This window comes from Podarcis erhardii, assembly GCF_964252035.2.
Source record: "Podarcis erhardii genome assembly, chromosome: W".
NCBI classification, from domain to species: domain Eukaryota; kingdom Metazoa; phylum Chordata; class Lepidosauria; order Squamata; family Lacertidae; genus Podarcis; species Podarcis erhardii.
The window spans coordinates 4352551-4372319 of NC_138506.1; the positions used below are offsets into that span (position 1 = coordinate 4352551).

Genomic DNA, 19769 nt, shown 5'->3' on the forward strand with positions numbered 1-19769 from the left:
GTTGGCGCAAATTCCGGAAACGCCCACTGACGGATTCTGCCAGCGATTGAGGTAGCCATGCACCCAGGGCTCCGCTGACTGGGAGAGTTTAGCAACTGATTGCATGAGTTTAGAGCTCAACCATTTACGCACAAGCAGCCCCCTTAACCCATAACAGCAATCCGTCAGTCTTCGACGCTGCCTGTGCGAAAGAGAGGCATCATGAGCAACCCAACCGGAGACGGAGCAGCGGGAGGAGCTGGAGCGGGACCAACTCTGGAGGAGAGAAACAGAGCGTTGGAGCACCAGCTGGCACTGCTAACGGCGCGTCTCGAGGAGAGGAGGGCTCAGGATGCACAGGGGAAGCCCACCCCCATCGCAAGGAAGGTACCGGGGTTGGTACAGAAATTCGGGGGTGACCCAAGAAGCTACCAAGCCTTTAAGACAGAAATGCAGTACGCACTGAACCTGCAGTTTGATGACTTTGCCGATGAGGAATCGAGAGTGGCTTTCGTGATTGGGCACCTCGAGGGGGGAGCTAGAGAATGGGTGAGGCCCCTGATGGCATCGAATAATGATGCCTTAAAAGACTTGAGGAAATTCTTTATCGCCATGGACTTGATGTTTTCCAGCCAGATTGAACAGGGAGTGGTACGCAGACAGTTAATGGCGTGCAAACAGGGGAATCAGTCCGTCAGAGAGTATTGGACACAGTTTACCATGCTTATACATAAATTGGGGTGGGACCTGTCTTCGGACCCGATACAAATGCTGTTTGAAGAAGGGCTAGCCCCAGCGGTGAAAGATGAACTTTCCCGCGCGCCCCGTCCGGAGTCCATGGATCAGCTGACCAAGGCGGCACTTGCGATTGGAGCACGCCAGGAGGCAAGGGCTCTGGAGAAGCGGGAAGGGAGAGGAGAGCATTGGAGTGATTTCCGCATTCCTGAGATGCCGGAGCAACCTTCCCCGCCAGTGGAACCGATGGAGATTGGGACTGCGCGCGCGCGCGGAATTTCAAACGTCCACGAAGGGCAGAAGAAGGAGGGGAAGAGCGCCAAAAAATGCTTCCTCTGTCAACAGCCAGGACATTTTGCCAGGGTCTGCCCGCAAAGGAAGGGATGGCAAGGAATGGTGGGGGCTGTTGGGAGTGAGGAGGAGGGGGTTAAGGAGCAGGTAAAAGCCAACGCCTGGCTGCCAGCGACAGGGCACAGCAGCCAGGCCAAGGATCAGTGAACGTGCCCAAGCCTGAACCCCCAAGAGCGGCTCTAGTCGTAGAGGTGCTGCTAGAGCTACCCAATGGACATCCACTCACGATAAAAGCCCTGTTAGATTCAGGCAGCTCCTGCAATTTCATGAGTAAGGAGTTTGCATCAGAGCACCAGATACAGACGCTGCCCTTAAGTAATTCCTTGCAGGTGACAACGATTGATGGGAGGGAACTGCTGCGAGGGGAAGTGAACCAACAAACGGTCCCCATGACAATGAGGGTGGCAAGGCACACGGAAGTCATTGCATTTCATGTAGCCACCCTGGCGGGGCCGCCCATCATATTAGGAATGAGCTGGCTGGCGCTACATGACCCACTAGTGGGATGGCACCAGTGGACAGTCTCTTTTGGGTCAGCTCATTGCCTAGAACACTGCAAGGGAAGAGAAACTCAGGGGTTGGCCAGGGCAAGTCTGGCAGGGATGGTGGTGGGGGAAAAGGGAGAAATACCACCACAATACGCCGACCTGAGTGACGTCTTCAGCGAAAAGGAAGCAGATAGACTGCCCCCGCATAGACCCTTTGACTGTCAAATTAACCTACTCCCAGGAGCCCAGCTACCAGTGGGCAAACTGTACGCCATGTCGGACAGGGAGATGCAGGAGTTAAGGGAGTTCATAGACAAGAACCTGAAACGAGGTTTCATCAGGGAGTCAAGAGCGGTGGGGGGTAGCCCAGTGTTTTTTGTGGACAAAAAAGACACTACTAAACCCAGGCTGGTCGTGGACTTCCGGGCCGTAAATTCGGTGTCAGAACCAGTGGCCTTTCCCATGCCCAGAATTGATGACATTTTGACCAGGGTGAGGAAGGGAAAGATTTTTACCTGAGGGGGGCGTATAACCTGATACGGATGAGGAAAGGGGATGAATGGAAAACCACCATGTTCACCCCCTTGGGGGCCTTTGAGTATCTCGTTATGCCCTTCGGTTTACAGGGGGGCTCAGCATGCTTCCAATCCTTCAAGAATCACGTCCTGGGACCTTTGCTTTATAAGAACTGTGTGGCCTTCTTAGATGACGTGTTGGTCTACTCAGAGGACGAGGAGCAGCATGTCTGAGATGTCCGGAAGGTCCTAAGCAGGCTGCAAGCAAACCAGCTGTGGGTAAAACTGGAGAAATGCCAGTTCCATACCAGAGAGGTGGAATTCCTGGGGTACCGTTTGTCAGACAAGGGATTGGCCATGGATCCCAGCAAAGTCCAAGCGGTACTGGAATGGAAGACACCCAGAACCAGGAAGGACGTGCAGAGATTCCTGGGGTTTGGAAAGTTCTATTGGAAGTTCATCAAAAACTTTGCCCATTTAACGGCTCCCATCACCGATTGCCTCAGTAGTAAGAAGAAATTCGCCTGGACGGAAGAGGCGCAGCGAGCGTTTGAACAGCTAAAGAAAGCGTTCGCGTCGGAGGAACAGCTCTTGCATGTAGATCTACAAAAACCGATGAGGGTAGAAACGGACGCATCGGATCGAGCGGTAGGGGCGGTGCTTCTCCAACCGGGAAAGGATGCGTCGGACTGGAGACCGTGTGCCTTCTTCTCGCGGAAGTTGAATAAATCCGAAAGGAACTACACAGTGTACGACCGGGAGCTGCTCGCCATTCATGAAGCGTTTCGGCGGTGGCGACACCTGCTGATTGGAGCGCAGCACAAGGTCCAGGTGTGCACGGACCACAAAAACCTGGAATATTGGAGAACAGCCCGAGTACTGAACCAGAGACAAGTGAGATGGGCACAGGAGTTCTCCAAATTCCATTTTGAGATTTGCTACGTACCGGGGGCAGAGAACGTAAGGGCGGACGCCCTCTCTCATAAGCCAGAGTATATGGAGGGGGAGGGAGCGCCCGAAGAAAGACATGTCATACCCGAGGACCACTGGGTGTGTGGGGCAGCATTGGTGGGGCAACGAGAACTATTGGAAGGGACAGAGAACGATGAATACGCCCAAGATAAGCTCAGAGGGCTCAGGAGGGCCGGGGAGAACACCGGGGGGTTCGAGGAAAGGAACAGGGCGTTGTATTACAAAGGGGCCTTGTACATACCAGAAGGGGAGTTGAGGGGTAGAGTACTCAAACAACTGCACGACAGCCCCACCGCGGGGCACTTTGGGCAACACAAAACAATGCGGTTAGTTACCAGACAGTTCTGGTGGCCCAAGGTGAGGGAAGATGTACGAGAGTATGTAAGGGGGTGCGACCGCTGCCAACGAGCAAAGGGGGAGAGGGCGGCACCGGCGGGGTTGCTAGAACCATTACCCACACCCGAACGGCCATGGGAGGCAGTGTCCATAGATTTTATGACGGATTTACCAAGATCCAAGGGGAAAACTGTGGTAATGGTAGTGGTAGACCTGTTAACCAAGATGTGCCACTTTATAGCTTGCTCACATGCGGTAACGGCCGAAGAAACCGCCAGGTTGTTCATAAAACATATCTTTAGGTTGCATGGCGCCCCCTTGAGGGTGGTCTCAGACAGAGGGAAACAATTTACTTCCAGGTTCTGGAGAAAGCTCATGAGCTTACTGCACGTGGAGGTCAATTTCTCGACCGCCAGACACCCAGAAACCAATGGGCAGGCGGAAAGAGCAAACAGTATTCTGCAGCAATATCTGAGGTGTTATGTGAATGACAGAGAGAATGATTGGGTAGAGAAACTAGCCCTGGCCAAATTCGCCTACAATAACGCGGAGAATGTGTCCACGGGCATGAGTCCATTTATGGCCAATTATGGGTGCCACCCCAGGGCCTTCCCAGGGGAAGGAGGGGAAAGATGGAGCGTACCGGCAGCAGAACATTTTGTGGAAGAAATGGAAGCTATACATCAACAGCTCAAAATGAATTTGGATAGGGCCAAGGAAGAATACAAGAAGCAGGCAGATAGGAGCAGAAGGGAAGGAGAAACCATAAGGGTGGGGGACCGGGTGTGGTTGTCAACCCAAGGGTTACCATTCAAGGGAGGGTGCAAGAAATTGAGACCGAAACGATTGGGACCCTTTGAGGTCATACAACATATTCCATAGGTCATTACTATCACCATACCGGGAGGGGCGGGAATTTTGGGGACGTGAAGGTGAGGTTCCCGCGGCACCGCAAGTAGAAGAGAGGGAGCGCAGCAGTCATGTAGCAGAAATACTCGACTCTCGGTGGAAGGGCAAACAGGTGGAGTATCTAGTGGCATGGGAAGGAGAACCGGAGTCCGAAAATACCTGGGTACCAGCAGAAACAGTCAGAGATGAGGTTTTAGTGGGAACGTTTCATCGCCGGTTCCCACGGAAGCCTCAGCCCATGGCTAGGTTCTGGGAAGAACAATTCGGCACCACTGACGAGGAAGAGGAGTTCGAGGGGTTTCCAGAATCAGTACAGGAAGAGGACGAAGACTCAGATGGGGAAGAGTATTCGGGAAGAAGGGACAATAGTAGGTGGGGAGCAGTTTTCGAGTCATCCGAAGATGAGGAGGATTCTTTCCGGGGTTTCCCAGTCTCACCACCCAGAGATGAGGGGGAAACGGGGGGTGAGGGGGGTCCTGGAGGGGAGGTGGATGTCAGGGAACTGCCATCGGAGAGTCAAGTGGTGGAAGGGCTCACAGAGGCTAAGAGACCCTCGGATGCAGAGGAAGGAACCAGCAGGGGGAGAGGGAGAGTTCCTGCAGAAACTCAATCGGAGGGATGGCTCCAAGATGCTTCCAGTGAGAACAGCGCGGAAGGCTCAGGACCTCCGCTGGGGACACCTACTCCGCGCAGGAAACTGTCACGCCGAGAATCCCGAAGGAGAGTTTCCGTCAAAGAACTCTTATGTTGGCACAAATTCCGGAAACGCCCACTGACGGATTCTGCCAGCGACTGAGGTAGCCATGCACCCAGGGCTCCGCTGACTGGGAGAGTTTAGAAACTGATTGCATGAGTTTAGAGCTCAACCATTTACGCACAAGCAGCCCCCCTTAACCCATAACACGCCACCACATTGTTCACAATTAATTTAGCCTTTTGTTCTGAATAAATTGCACCTATACCATTTTCGAACCCTTGACCGACCCCCATCCCCTGTAAGTTTTTCTTCATAAAACTCCAAGAAATATTGTCAAAGGCTTTCTCCGCGTCCACAAATATCAAAACTGCTTTAGTGTGTATGTTCACTTGTAACTTTTCTAAAATGTTAATTATGTTCCTCGTGTTGTCCAGTGGCGTAGCGTGGGGGGTGCAGGGGGGGCCGGCCGCACCGGGCGCAACATCTGGGGGGGCGCTCGCCGCCTCCGGAGTCTCCGAAGAGCCTCGGGCACTGGCTGTAGCACCAGGGCCGCGGCCAAGAAGCCGAAGCTGAAGAGCCCGCTGAGCGCCGCGCCCAGGCAGAGCGCGCCGGGAGGCACCACCGCCAGGGCACCAGACTTGCTCGCACAGGCACGGCCACCCGCCGCCGATGCTGCTGCCTCTGGTGGCGGACATGTCGGGAGAAACAGCGGTTGCCGAGCGGGAGACTCTCCCTTTCTCACTGCAACGCTCCGGAGAGGGGGCGCGGGAGAGAGTCAGGTGGAAACACGCGCGAGTCCCCCAAGCCGCATCTTCGCGGGGGTTGGGGGGCGAAGCCGCCGGGTATTTGCGCCCCAAATTGGGGCGACCGCAAAAAGCCACCCTGCCAGCAGCAAGCACCCTGCCAACAGTTTCCAAAACTTCCTCTAGGGGGAAACCGTTACAATCCGTACTTATATTGATCCAAAATAACTCCTTTTAAAGCATAACTTAAGCAGGAAATTTAGTTTCAATTTTTAGTTACTTTCTTTCTCCCTTTAGAGTCAGAGGGGGACAGTTAGAAACAGTTAAATACAATCTCTTTGACAGCTAACAGTCAGAGCGCGCTTCAGACACAGCAGCCTTATTGTTCTATTTGCAGTCCGTTCCCAGGTTCTGAGCAATGGAATTTTAGCTTCCTTCCCTCTCTCTTGCAGGTATAAATAGTCCAAAACTCCCCCCCCTCTTCTCCTGCTTCCAGGGGGGGGGGGGTTACTATTTTTGGAGGTTGAAGTTTATCCTTTCCAGTCGACTTTCCAAGACTCTAGCTTGCAGCCTCTTTGCTTTGTTCTATTTACAAAAGCGGAAGGCGGACTTCCTGTTTATGCCTCCCCGCTACAATTCGGAATTAAGTCTTTCTTCTTTTAAAAGTTTCCAATTTGTTCTACTCACGGGTAGTGTCTTTTAGAATCCAATTGTTCACAGGAAAAAGTCAGCACTCTCTGGCAACGGCTACGCGGCTTCACTCCGTGGAAGAAGCAGTCGATTCACAGCACCGTGCTGCTCACCCCACTTTGCTCCGGAGACCCGAAAAAGGGTTTCCCCGCAAGTGCCCGCCGAATCCCACGTTCACAGGCTTCACCTGCCTGTGATTTCTGAAGGGTCTCCGCCTTCGTCGTGATGGCAAGACCCGATTTTCACGGAGTAAATTCCTCCTAGTCAGAGGAATTCTGCCATTACCAATGGCGCTAACCCGGAAGTCCTTCTATTTTTTATTTTTCAATGCGTTTTGCTGAATGAAAAAACCTCTCATCACAGCTTTGCTGGCGTCCCATACCATATTCGTTTTTGTTCCCTTATTACAGTTGTTTACAAAATAGTCAGACAGATACTTTTGTGCACTATCTACAACTTTCTGATCATCTAGAAGGTAGTCATTAATTCACCATCTAAAGGTTTTTTCTTCGTAGCCTTTTAATTCAAATTTTATTGCACTATGATCCGAAATTACTCTTGGTTGAATTTCAATGTCCGAGATTCTTGGAATTAATTCATTTGAGACCCACACTTGATCAATTCTTGACATGGATTGATTTGGCTCTGAATAAAATGTGAATTGTTTCTCCAGCGGGTGTCTAAGTCTCCAAATATCAATCAAATTACAGTTCTTTATCATTGAAAAAAAGGTCTTAGGTAATTTTCCATCTTTACTCACCCCTGTTGTTCTTAATCTGTCCATTTCCATGACACCACTCCGTTCAGGTCTCCCATTATTATAATCTTCTGATCCATATATTCAAATAGTTTTTCTTCTAAATTTTTGTAAAAGTCTGTCTTATTACCATTAGGTGCATAAATCTCGATGATTATTATTTTTTCTCCTTGCCACTTAATTTGAACTGCAATAACTCTACCTTCCTCAACCTTGAAAATTTGCTGAGTTTCAATTTTTTTCCTGATATATAAAACTACCCCTCTCTTTTTAATCTTGTCCGAGGATATAAATTCATTTCCTAATCTTTTATTGATTAAGACTTTTTTATGTCTTCTTGCCACATGGGTTTCTTGTAAACAAATAATGTCCAAATTTTTCTTTTTTAAATGTTGTTCGATTTTATTCCGTTTTTTATTGTTAATCCCATTAATATTCCAAGTCCATAATTTCAGCGCCATTTTAGCCATATTGAAAAATTTTATTACAAATTTTATAATCTATCTACCTCTTCTTCCTCTTCCTCTTCTTCTTTCTTCTTCCTTTCTTCTTCTTCTTCTATCTCATCCAACTCTACTCCTCCTGCAGCCTCCATTCCTGGTTCTACACCTCTTGCTTCTTTGTCTTCACTTCGTAGCTCTTTGTACCTTCTCAAAAATTTACTTGTTTCCTCCGGACTTGTAAGTCTATGTCTTTTACTTTTATAAACGAAGGAGATCCCTTCTGGGTATTCCCATCTGAATTCTATCTTGTTTTTCTTAAGAATTTGTATGGTTGATTTATATGGGTCTCTCCGTTTTAACAACCTAATTGGGATATCTTTAAAAATAATTATATAATTTCCTTCAATATTCAATCTCTTTTCTCTGTTCTTCTGAAGTATCAGGTTTCTCATCTCTCTATCCTTAAATGTAATCAAACAGTCTCCTGGAAACTTCCTTGCCTTGGCTGATCTTGTCTTCATTCGGAATGCATTTTGCACTGATTTTGCAACCTCATCTGTCTGCAACTCCATCCATTGTGCTATCTCTTTTATTAATTTCTCTTTGATGTTTTCTCCTTGCACCTCTGGGACAAGTCTAAATCTTAGGTTCACTTCTTGTTGCCTGAGTTCGTTCATGGCAATCGCATCCCAGACCTCCTCCTGTGATTTGTTAATTTCTGACATCCCTGTTTTTATTTTCTCTTCTTCTTTCTTCACCTCCTTCATCTCCAATCTTGTCCTTTTCATCCCCTCCTCCAAAGTCTGTGTCCTCCTGCTCACCTCCTTTAGTTGCCCTTTCAGCTCATTAACTGTGGCATCAATTTTTTTATCCATCTGGCCCATTCTTTTATCCATTTGTTCTAGTTTTGTTTCTAAATTCTTTTCACTCTGCTTAATATTAGAATTAATTTCTGCAAACATTTTCAAGATCTCTCCTTTAAAGTCCGCTTCTTGTTTAGATCCTCTCCTATCTGCCGGTGTTCCGCCTTCCCTCGCTTTTTTCTGTGTATGAGACATTATATTCAATTTCCTCCACCAATCTTAATGCAAAATATACAATCAAAAAACACTTTTTCAAAAAGCAGAGGGATAAACATAAATATTCTTACACCTCCTAGAAATACTCATACACCTAATAGCAAATACAAATGTTGAAAATTAGTTTGTAACTCAGTTAAATTATAAATGCAAGTTATAACTCAAAAATTTGGATTCAAGTATAAAACATTTTCCAAATATCTAAATGTCACAGTACATCCATATGTAAAATCCAACTGGCAACAGTACATTCAAATTATAGAAAGTAAGAAGAAGACACCAAATATAGAACAAGAGATTGACGAGGTAATCCAAGACCTGGTAATATAAAAATGAAAAAAATGAATCCAAATTTAAATTAAATCCAAATATACTCAAGTGACAATTTGCCACAATGCAGCCGAATAAGCAGTTCCTTCTCAGTTTCCTTCGCGGACTTAGATTTGAAAAGATGGGATTAGCGCATAAATCCTTCACTCAAACTCAGTCATTTTCCCTTTATAGTATTAAAACTAAGCTGAAAGCAGAGGTAAAAAAACACCAATAGAGGAAATACGTTACCATATATATTCAACAAATCGTTCAATCTGACTTTTTATCTCTTTTCTTCTGCTTTCTTTGTTGCTGGATTACTTTAAGCTCCGGCTAAAATGGAGATGCAAAAGTTCTATTTTATTGCGCAGTTCTTTTTTTAAACCGAAAGTACAGAGAAGCGTCTTTCTTTCTTTGCTTCCGTCAAACCAATCGTTACATCTAAGACCCTCCAAAGTCACAAAATAACCAACCTCTGCTTCCTCTTTTAGTTGCCCACTTTTTGCAACTTTTTGCAACAAAATGTGCTACTTTTAGCAAACTTTCTTAGAGAAAGTTCCAACCGCTTGCAGTATCACCAACCTCTCATCCACTCTCCGCTCTTAGCCTTGCGTTCTTGTCCGATCTCAGACGAAACTGACCTCTCTTTTCTCTCCTCCCCCCCCCCGAAACCTTCCTTTTTATAAAATCCAATTATAAATCCAAATTTGGCTCAAATTTCTTACGTGTGAGAATCGGTCACTCGCCCTGCAAGCCTGGGGCTGCGCTCTTGGGGGGAAGACAATGGTTTCCCGGTGCCTGCTTCTCCGCCCGCCGTTCTCTTCGCTCCTGTTACGGAGTTATCTGACGGCCAGGCAATCTGCAAATGGCTCCGCTGGGATCCTGACCCTCTGGTTTCCCTCCAGAGGGGTTTTGGGGGGCTACCATGCCCTGTAGCACCCCCGTTTGCCCCCAAGAGCCCGTATTTTCCCTCTCCGAGAAAACCCCGCTTGCGTCGGGTCTGTGGCTCGACCAGAAGTTGATTACCTAGGAGTTAAGATAGACAGGTCTGAGAACGGAAGCTTTTTGTTCAGTCACATAGGCAAGATTGAGCAGTTGCTTGAGAAGTTCAGGATGTCTGACTGTGCAGGGGTCAGAACGCCCATGGAGACAAGCTACGTGAAGGACAGTCAGCTTGGGGAGCATTCTGAGTTCCAAAACCCTGAGGTGTTTCAGTCAGCACTAGGGAGTCTGTTGTATCTCTCTCAGTGGAGCAGACTGGACATAGCGTTTGCTGTGAATCTGCTCAGCCGGGAAGCTACAAAGCCTAGTGTGAGTGCCTGGCTAGGCATCAAGAGAGTGTTGAGGTATTTGCAGGGTACGAAAGATTTTCACCTCACGTTGTCAGCTGAAGGTGACGCACGGCTCACGTGCTGGACTGACAGCGATTGGGCAAATCATGGAGACAGGAAATCTGTGTATGGATTGTCAGAATATGAGCTCATCGCAGCTGCAGACATCCAGCTTGTTGACATCATGTGTTTTGGCTGACTGTGGGAAACAGCGTTCCAGTCAGTTCACAGGGCAGTTCACCGGAACTTGCTCAGAGTGTAATATGAGACCTTCCTCTTGTGATTGTACAGGAAGTCCTTGTCACTTGTTTGCCAATGTTTGAAGAGAGCAGACATGTTTTCTGTAATGCTGAAGAGTCAGAAATAAAGCCATGTAAATACACGTTTCTGACTTTCTCTTTTCCCTGCCGGGGGAGCAGGAAAGAGTGGGTGTGCTCTTCCCACGCTGGGAAGGGTCGCCTATAGAGACCTAGCCTGTGTTTGCTGGGGAATGCAGCCAGGGAGGTCACCGGAGATCAAGCCGGGTGCCTGGGAGAGTTGGCAGCTTCTCCCGATAGAGGCTTGATCCCAACATGGATTAGTAGTGAAGTCTGGAGACTCTCTGGTTGGGTGGAAGTCCCAGAAGCAAAGTCTTATTGCACTTTCCTCTACTGAGGCTGAGTTCAGAGATCTGTGGGGATTATTGTTTGCCCATCACTGTTTGGGAAGACAATCAACCTTGTCTTAAGTTGGCAGAGTCTGGACAGTTTAAGTCCAGAACCAAACATTTGGACATACGTTTCCAGAATGTGTGTCAGTGTCCAGGCAGGTTTGATACGGCTGAAGTACTGTATGAGCCAAGAGAACCTGGCAGATGGGTTTACTAAACCTTTGAGCTTCCAGCGTCATGGGGAGTTCTGTGAAGGGTTGTGTTTGGGGTAAGTGGTTGTACTTACAGTTTCCCTCAGTATGCGAGACGAGAGGGGGTGTGAGGAGAATCAGAACTCACAGGGTTAAACAGTTCTGTGTGACGTCTCACATTCTGAGGCGTGGTTTATTTCACATACGGGAATCTTTCTTTGTGTGTGAGTTACTTTCACTGTTTGCTGATGAGCCGGGGAGGGTGGCTGCTCGATCTCTAGGCTGATTTTATTATGCTATGCTGTACATGATTAAAGGTTTCTTAGATTAGAAAGAAGTTTGTGCATGGACTATGATTTATTGCACCTACACAAGGCACAAGGCTGCGAAACTCTGCTTGGGGCCAGGAAGAAGTCTTAAGACTCAGGGGCACAGGGAAGTGTGCTGGACGTCACTCTAACCCAAGACTGCGTACTTGATGATGAACCAAGACACTCCAGACCTGATTGAAGTCCCAATGGAAGAAGTGGAGAGGCTGAGAGTGAGAGGTGGAGAGGGGATTTATTTATTTTTAATGTGTTGCATCTATATGCCACTTTTCTTGATTCTCCCCCTCCTCATTTCGTCCCTGTGAGGTGGGTTAAGCTGAGAGGCAGTGACTGGCCCCCAAGGTCACCCAGAGAGCATCATGGCTGAGCAGGAATTCGAACCCTGGTCTCTTCCAAGTCCTAGTCCAACACTCTAACCCCTACATCCAATGTCGGCAACTTAAGGCCCATGGGCTGGAAGCGGCCCATGAAGGCCGTTTAACCAGCCCACAAGCCACCCCCAAACCAAGCCGCCCACTCAGCAAGTCCCCGCGTGCTGCGCTAAACCAGCGCAGTGTGGCGTGGGGACTTTCTTCCGCAGGTCCAGAAATTGCATCTATGCATGCCCAGATGCTGGAAATCGCTTCTGTGCAGGTGAGATTTTCAGCATCTGGGCATGCGCAGAAGCAATTTTCGGCGCCACAGACATGCGCAGATGCAATTTCTGGCTTCGCGCTGTGCTGGTCTGGCCCACGGAGGATCTCCACAGGAGTGATCCGGCCCATGCCTGGTACGCCTTGCCAACCCCTGCCCTACACCACACTGGGTCTCTGGTAATGCTGGGTCATGTATGTGGTGGCTTAGTCCCCTTTCTTCTGCCCAAATGTCATTGCCAATAAATGCCATGACTCCACCCCCATCCTGGTTTCCCCTGTGCTGCTTTGGTGAGGCCTGGTGGGGTCAGCTTGGACTGGAAGGTGAAACTGAATCACACTTAAAATTAAAAGAGGCATAGGACAAGGATAGCCTGACCACCGTAGTCCATGTGCTGGTAACCTTGGGGCTGGGCTACTGCCATGGACTCTGTGTGGGGCTGCCCTTGGGCCCAGTGTGAAAGCTGCAGATGGTGCAGGATGTGGCATCCAGATTGCTGATGGGGTCACCTGGCCAACAATAGGTGACCCCCTTGTTAGAACAGCTGCACTGGCTGCCCATCTGCTACCAAGCCAGGTTCAATGTCCTTGAAAAAATTTACAAAGCCCTGATCAACTTAGGTCCAGCGAACCTCAGGGATCGCCTGAACTCTTATATTCCAGTTCAGTCATTAAGATAATCTGCAGGCACATTGCTGGTCATTTCATAAGATGGGGAGGCTCATTTGACAACAAGAAGAAACCAGCCATTTAGTGTCAAGGGCTGGTTCTGTGGAACACTCTGCCACTAGGGATTCAGCGGGCGCCTTCTGTGCCAGCCTTTTCAACACCTGCTGAAAGCTTTTCTATCTTCTATTGCTTATGCAGGCAATTAAGAATATGTCTTCCCACAGTAGCTATCTGGTTTTAACTTTTAAAATATGGTTTCATGTGGTTTTTGTTGTATCTGCAATTGTGCTGCCTACTTTTGCCTCTGGGCTCGTCCAGCAACCGTGCCTGAAAGTTATCCAGAAGGGATTGAAAATGTTTCCACACCCCTGCCTTGTACAGATGGCTGAGAGAGTTGGTGATCTGATTGTTTTCTGTTCTTCTCTGAAGCATATAATTTTTATTCGATAATTATCTGTGGTGTTTGTTTTTAGGATGTTTTTCATTGCTTAGAGATTTTCTTCTCTAAAGATTTTTAATGAAGTAAATCAACCAGATCAATACAATAAAAAATGTTAGGATATTTCCGTTCCACCTTAAAAGAGAGTAGGCTTTGTGAGTCACAGAGTCTGCATATTTCCTGTTCACAGGATGTTTCTGTTGTGTCTATGCTTTCGTTTCTCTGTGTGCCTGAGCAGACCGAAGCAGGCAGTCATGTTTTTTTCTTTGTTCTGACCAACGCTGAATAAACTTCTAAATAATGCTCTTCTGCGTTCATCTTTCGCTGTGCATTATCTGCTGATAGAGCGTGCATCTGCTCTGGAATGTCACAAGCTATTTTCTGGAGCTCGTGTCGCTAATTGCTGATACTGCGTTTCTACGGGAGGTCGATGGACATCCGGAGATGGCTTGGGAGCCATGATGGACTTTGTCTCCCTGGCAGTATCCCAACAACAGGTTTCGGGCCCAGATTCACGGCACTTACAGGAGAGTAAGACTGTGACAGACTGCTGAGGTATGTGTGGGAAAAGCGAAAGCAAAGGCTTTTCTGTTTGCCGTGGCAAGAGACTCTGATGTCCGGCTGGCCTAATTGGCCTGGGAGCCGAGCCAAGCAGGATTTGTGATTAATGGGAGCCAAGATAAGGAGTCTCTGAAGTGAAAAACTCACGGCTCAAGTAAAGAGCTGGAATGGAGTTTTTCCAAGCTTCTGAAGCTGCTGAGTGCCCAAAGTTAAACCGGCACAATTATGAGACCTGGGCTGTGTGGTGTGAGAGCTTGCTGCGACAGTTTGGAGTGTGGCATACTGTGTGTGAAGCCCCTCCAGTTCTTCTGACAGATAGATTGAAGGCCCAACATTCAAGGGCCATGGACGTAATAGTCTTGTCCATCTCTCTGGAGGAAATTGCTACGCTAGCTGGCAACATGACTGCACGTCAGATGTGGAATGCTTTGAAAGAAGCTCATCTGCCGGTCATCCCAGCCCAGAATTTGACTGCATCGGAGGTCCTGGCTGTTTCCCAGAATGAGAGTGTTTGCAGGGATGCCGAGGGCACTGGTTGCAAGCTGCAGGGGGAGCTGACTGTGATGTCATCCCAGGCAGCATTCCAGTCTCCAGGGGGAGCCAAGGAGTCGGCAGCTGAAAGCTCTGTTTCTCATGGGAGCCAAGGTCAACTTTGCAGAGGCCGGAAGGCCAGAGGTAAACAGAGACAGATGCCTGCAGATGGCCCGAAGCAGAAGGGGGGTGAAAAGCCCACGCCAGGGAAAAACAAGGCTTTGTTTGCTGGCACAGCTTCACCAAAGGCTAAAGGCAAGTTTGATGGCCAGGAGCAGGGGGGCAAGCAGCAAAAGCCCACGCCGGTGGAAAACAAGGTTTTGCTTGCTGGAAAAGCTGCTCCAAAGGCCAAGGCCAGATTTATCGTAGATTCTGGATGCACCTGCCATCTAACAAAGGATCGGCATCTTTTTATCTCCTTCACACCTCAAGATGGTGAGATCCACCTGGCTGATGGAAAGACGTTGCGAATCGCAGGAGTTGGGACTGTGAAACTGGCAAGTCTGCACACTACCATCAAAGATGTACTTTATGTTCCAGGTGCTGCAGACAATTTGCTCAGTGTCCCACAGCTGACTGGGCATGGCTTTGAGATTTCCTTCAAGAGGAGCGTCTGTGTCATCAGGAAAGGCAAAGAGGACATTTTGCATGCAAAGTTTATAGATGGTTTGTTCTGTATAACTTATGATGACAATGATGCTGTTGTGTCTAATGTTGATTCTTGTTGTGTTGCACAAACTAACAAAGTTCTTCATGCAGGATGTATTCATGAAGCACATCGAAGATTTTGTCACATGCTGCAGCATGTGCATGTCACATGCTGCAGCAACTGTTTAAAATGCTTTTATATATTTTAAAGTGGACTTCCGGAGGCGGCGCGAAACGGCAATGGCGGTCCTCTTTACGTTGTGAAGAGGGGCTCCGCGGAAAAGGGTTGTCCGCTGCGGCAAAGCGGAGACCCATCAAGAAAAACCACAGGCAGAGCGAGCCTGTGGCCGTGGGACTCGGCGGGTGCCTAAAGCCCCCCCAGAAGCGCAGAAGGGACCTCGTAAGGGGCTCCGGAACGTGAAAGGGGGAGCGGCACTGTGAGTTCATCACTCTTTCTGCGGAAGCAAAGCCACGCAGCTGCTGCCGATGAGCGCCGACCTTTCTTCTTGAAACATCGGATTGGCAAGTAACATACCCGTGAGTAAGGGGTATTAAATCTTGGACTAAAACTCTGAATTCGGCCGAAAACGGGAGGCGAGTAACAGGAAGTCCGTCTCCCGATCTTGCTTACCAGATTAAAGCAAGGACTCTGAGTAGTGCTGAGGCGCTTTGAAAGGAGATCGTAAAAGTGGGAATTAATGTGCATTTGCAGATTTCGCATTTAAAGGATAAAGGGGAAACTTTCTTTAAAACTGTTGGATTTGCTCTTGGAACTTTCCTCTTATTTCTGGATCATAAGGATTTAAAAGGAACAACCAAGACGTCGGGCTGCCGGCGCGCAAGAGAACTGTCAAACTGCAGATACTGTTACTAGAGTCTAAACTGTTACACACATTGAGGTTTTAACACTTTAACATTTGTTGCTGGCACCTTCCTTGACACCTTGTGACTTTTCTTTGAGAAATAGAAAGCTCTGGGAACATTCCTTTTGTATTGGAACTGTAAAGACTTAACACGGGGAGTTTAGGAACTTTAATGGCGGAAAAAAGTTCTTTCCCTCCTTGAACTTTTGTGATACTCCCCCTAGAGGATTGTGGAGATACAGAGGCCTGGGAACTACAGTTTATTTGGACTTTCTGAGGTTTAATTGTTTTTACTCTGGTTTTGTCTTTCTCATGGAATAATAGACAATTTGACCTTGAACAGAGGCAGGTGTGGAATGAGTGGCTCAGGGAAAACAAGAGCAGCTAAAGCTAAGGCAAAACAAACTGTGCAACTTGTTCAAACAACTTTGACTCATCAACGTAGATCATCTGTCCCAACTGTGCTGACAGCACAGGGGGAGGAAATTGAACAGCCTGCTGCAGAAGATATGGCAACAGGAGGATCTGAAGCAGTTTTGAAACAAATTTTGGAACAATTGGCAATTTTAAATCAAAAGGTGGATAACCAATCAACAAAAATTGACCAAGCTACATCCTCAATTAGTAAACTATCTGATCAGGTTTCCCAGCATACTCAGGCAATTGAAAATCTGCAAGGAGCAACGGCTGAAAATCATAAATTAGCTGAGGAAGCCAACCAAAAAGCAGAGCAAGCCAACAAGAAGGTTGATGAGATCAAGGGGGAAGTAAGGCCTCTGCAAAGACAGGTAGGGGAACAACAAGCCTACCTGTCAATGGTTGAATTGAAAAATAGGGAAAATAATCTCAGGCTGAGGGCCATCCCAGAATTGGAACAAGAAGATTTGAGTGGATATTTGACATCGCTATTTTCTAAATTCTGGGGAATAGAAGAAGACAAGGATTTTAAAATTGTAACGGCATTCAGACTGGGAAGATTGGTAAAGAAAGACAAGTCCAGAGACTGTTTGGTTATTCTGAGATCAAGGGAAGAAAGAGACAAGATACTAGGCCTACATTTTAAAAAATCTTTGGAGACACAAGGTAAAAAGGCTGAAATTTACAGAGACATACCTAAACAGCTATTGGATCTTAGAGCCACGTATACAGAACTGACCAAATTGCTGAGATACAACGCAATCCCCTATAGGTGGGAGTTTCCGCAAGGACTATCATTTACATACAAAGGAAGGAAAGTAAGAATCAAAACACTAGAGGACCAGCAGAAGTTCCTACACGACCACGGTGAAGACCTCCAAAAAGGAGCAGCAGCATCTTGGCCACCACCACCACTGGAACCTGCACCGCCGGGAGCTGGACCAGTGTTACCACCTCCGGGATCGGAGGGAAATCAAGATACCCCATTGTAAGATCTACGAATTAATCCAGGATGTCTCTGCAGCTGCTTAGTTGGAACATAAATGGCGGAAATTCCCCGGAAAAAAGAAGAAAAGTATTTCATATTTTGAAAAAAGAACAATTGGACATTATTTGCTTGCAAGAAACTCATGTGACAAGGCTCCACAGAAAAGTGCTAATTAACAAAAGATTAGGACAGGAATTTATCTCATCGGACAGAGTTAAGAAAAGAGGAGTGGTGATATATGCAAAGGAGAGCCTGTCACCGAAATTCTTATTTAAGGATGAATTAGGCAGAATTTTGGCGATTGAAATTCAGACACAAGGAGAAAAATTTCTGATATTAGGAATATATGCACCAAACGACGGGAAATCAGAATTTTTTAGGAAGCTGCACGAGATTATGCTGGACTATTTAGATTACAACAACATCATTATGTTGGGAGATATGAATGGGGTCGTGTCTGTAAACATGGATAAGTCACAAAGTCTAAACATAACGAAAGATGGCAGGCTACCTAAAACCTTTTTTGAGATGACTGACAACATGGATTTGATTGACATATGGAGGACAAAGAACCCCCTAGGAAAAGAAGGAACCTTCTTCTCTGAAGCTCATCTGTCATGGACACGAATAGACCAAATATGGATAACTAGAGGACTGGCACCTAAGACCAGAAAAGTGGAAATCTGCCCAAGAACCTGCTCCGACCATATTTTGATGGTCTGGACAAAATATAAGAACTTATTGGAGAGTAAAACTCCGAGGTGGCTCTCACCGGTGGAGGCCAAGGCACGTAAGAGACTTAACATGGAAGCCTACTGGCCTAAATATTGGGAAATAATTGAAAAAATTGGAGACAATTGGAGGTTGCTGAGCTTGGAAAAACTAAAAAACAAGGTGCGAGATTGGTTCCACTATGCTCAAATTCAGGAGGTTTTTAAAATGGACAAAAAGGCTGGATTCCAGGTGGAAAAATCGAAATTAGAGACAGAATTGTTAGAGCCAAAAAATAAACTACTTTCGAGAATGTATAACTTGCTGCTTAAATGGAATACACAGGAAGAGACCGTCAAATCCGCCATGATAAAATGGGCGCAGGACTTGGGGCACAACATTATGTTTGAAGACTGGGAAAGGTTATGGAACACCGGAATGAAATTCACGGCATGTAGTGCCTTGAAGGAAAATATTATGAAAATGGTATACCGGTGGTACATGACCCCAGTCAAGCTTGCAAAGATATATCACCTGTCTGACAATAAATGTTGGAAATGTAAAGAGGCGGAAGGGACATTCTTTCACCTCTGGTGGACTTGCCCGAAAGTGAAGGCCTTTTGGGAGATGATTCATAATGAACTAAAAAAGGTACTTAGATTTACCTTACCTAAGAAACCGGAGGCCTTTCTTCTGGGCATTGTGGACCAGAGAGTACTTAAGAAAGATAGAACTTTTTTTATGTATGCTACCACAGCAGCAAGGATCCTGATTGCTAAGCATTGGAAGACACAAGATTTACCCACGCTGGAGGAATGGCAGACGCAGTTGATGGACTATATGGAACTGGCCGAAATGACTGGCAGAATCCGAGACTTGGGAGAAGAAACAATCGAGGAAGACTGGGAAAAATTTAAAGACTATTTGAAAAAACATTATAAGTTGTATGAATGTTAAAAAATGCACTTTTTAGGAAACTCTAGCTTCAGCAATTGTAAATTAATGAATTGGAAATTAAGGTACAAGAAGTCAGAGGTGGAATAATGAAATAACTTTATTATGTTTAAGCCAAAACGTATAAGATTTGGGTTACAACACTTTGGAAACTAGGTAACATGATAAAATGAAAGATACAATAAGTTTTGAAATAAGTTAACAAATTGCTGATGTTTTGTATCACAGAGAACACAGGGTTAGGAAGATGCGGGGAAGTCCATTAGATTTGCTGAAAAAAAGGATCATGGAAATTCGCAACTTTTCTATTTTATTTTTTATATCTGTCTTTTATTCTTTTTTTCTGTATTTCATAAACTTAATAAAAATATTATATATATAAAAAAAAGAACCTGCTCCGACCATAATGCTCTGAAAGTGGAATTGAGACTTAATTCAACCTGATCCTTCAGATGGAAAATGAACGACACCTTACTAAGAGATCAGGAGATTGTTAAGAAGGCCCAAAAAACTCTAAAGGACTATTTCGAGATAAACTTAAATACTACAGTGGAAAAAAGAACAATCTGGGACGCAAGCAAAGCAGTTATGAGAGGGTTTCTGATACAACAAAATACGATTAAGAAAAGACTCTGGAATGAAAAAAAGGAGAAAGTATTGGAGAAAATAAGAGAAGGAGAGAAAAAATTAAGATCTAGGCCCAAGTCGAAGGAGGTGCTGAGAGAAGTGAAATTTTTCCAGGCACAATATTCGAAACTGATAAATCAAGAGGTGGAATGGAAAATTAAACAAATCAAGCAAAGATCTTTTGAATCAGCAAATAAGTGTGGGAAACTGCTAGCGTGGCAGT

At 46.5% G+C, this 19769-nt stretch overlaps 1 pseudogene across 1 annotated transcript in view; it reads left to right on the top strand.

Moving 5' to 3' along the window:
- The window catches only part of LOC309333187 (adhesion G protein-coupled receptor D2-like), a 94655-nt pseudogene that overhangs the window by 61464 nt on the left and 13422 nt on the right, over nucleotides 1-19769 (top strand). Inside the window, exon 9 of the transcript in view lies at nucleotides 11613-11725. The product of the transcript in view is annotated as an adhesion G protein-coupled receptor D2-like (transcript). The remainder of the gene's footprint in view (nucleotides 1-11612; nucleotides 11726-19769) is intronic.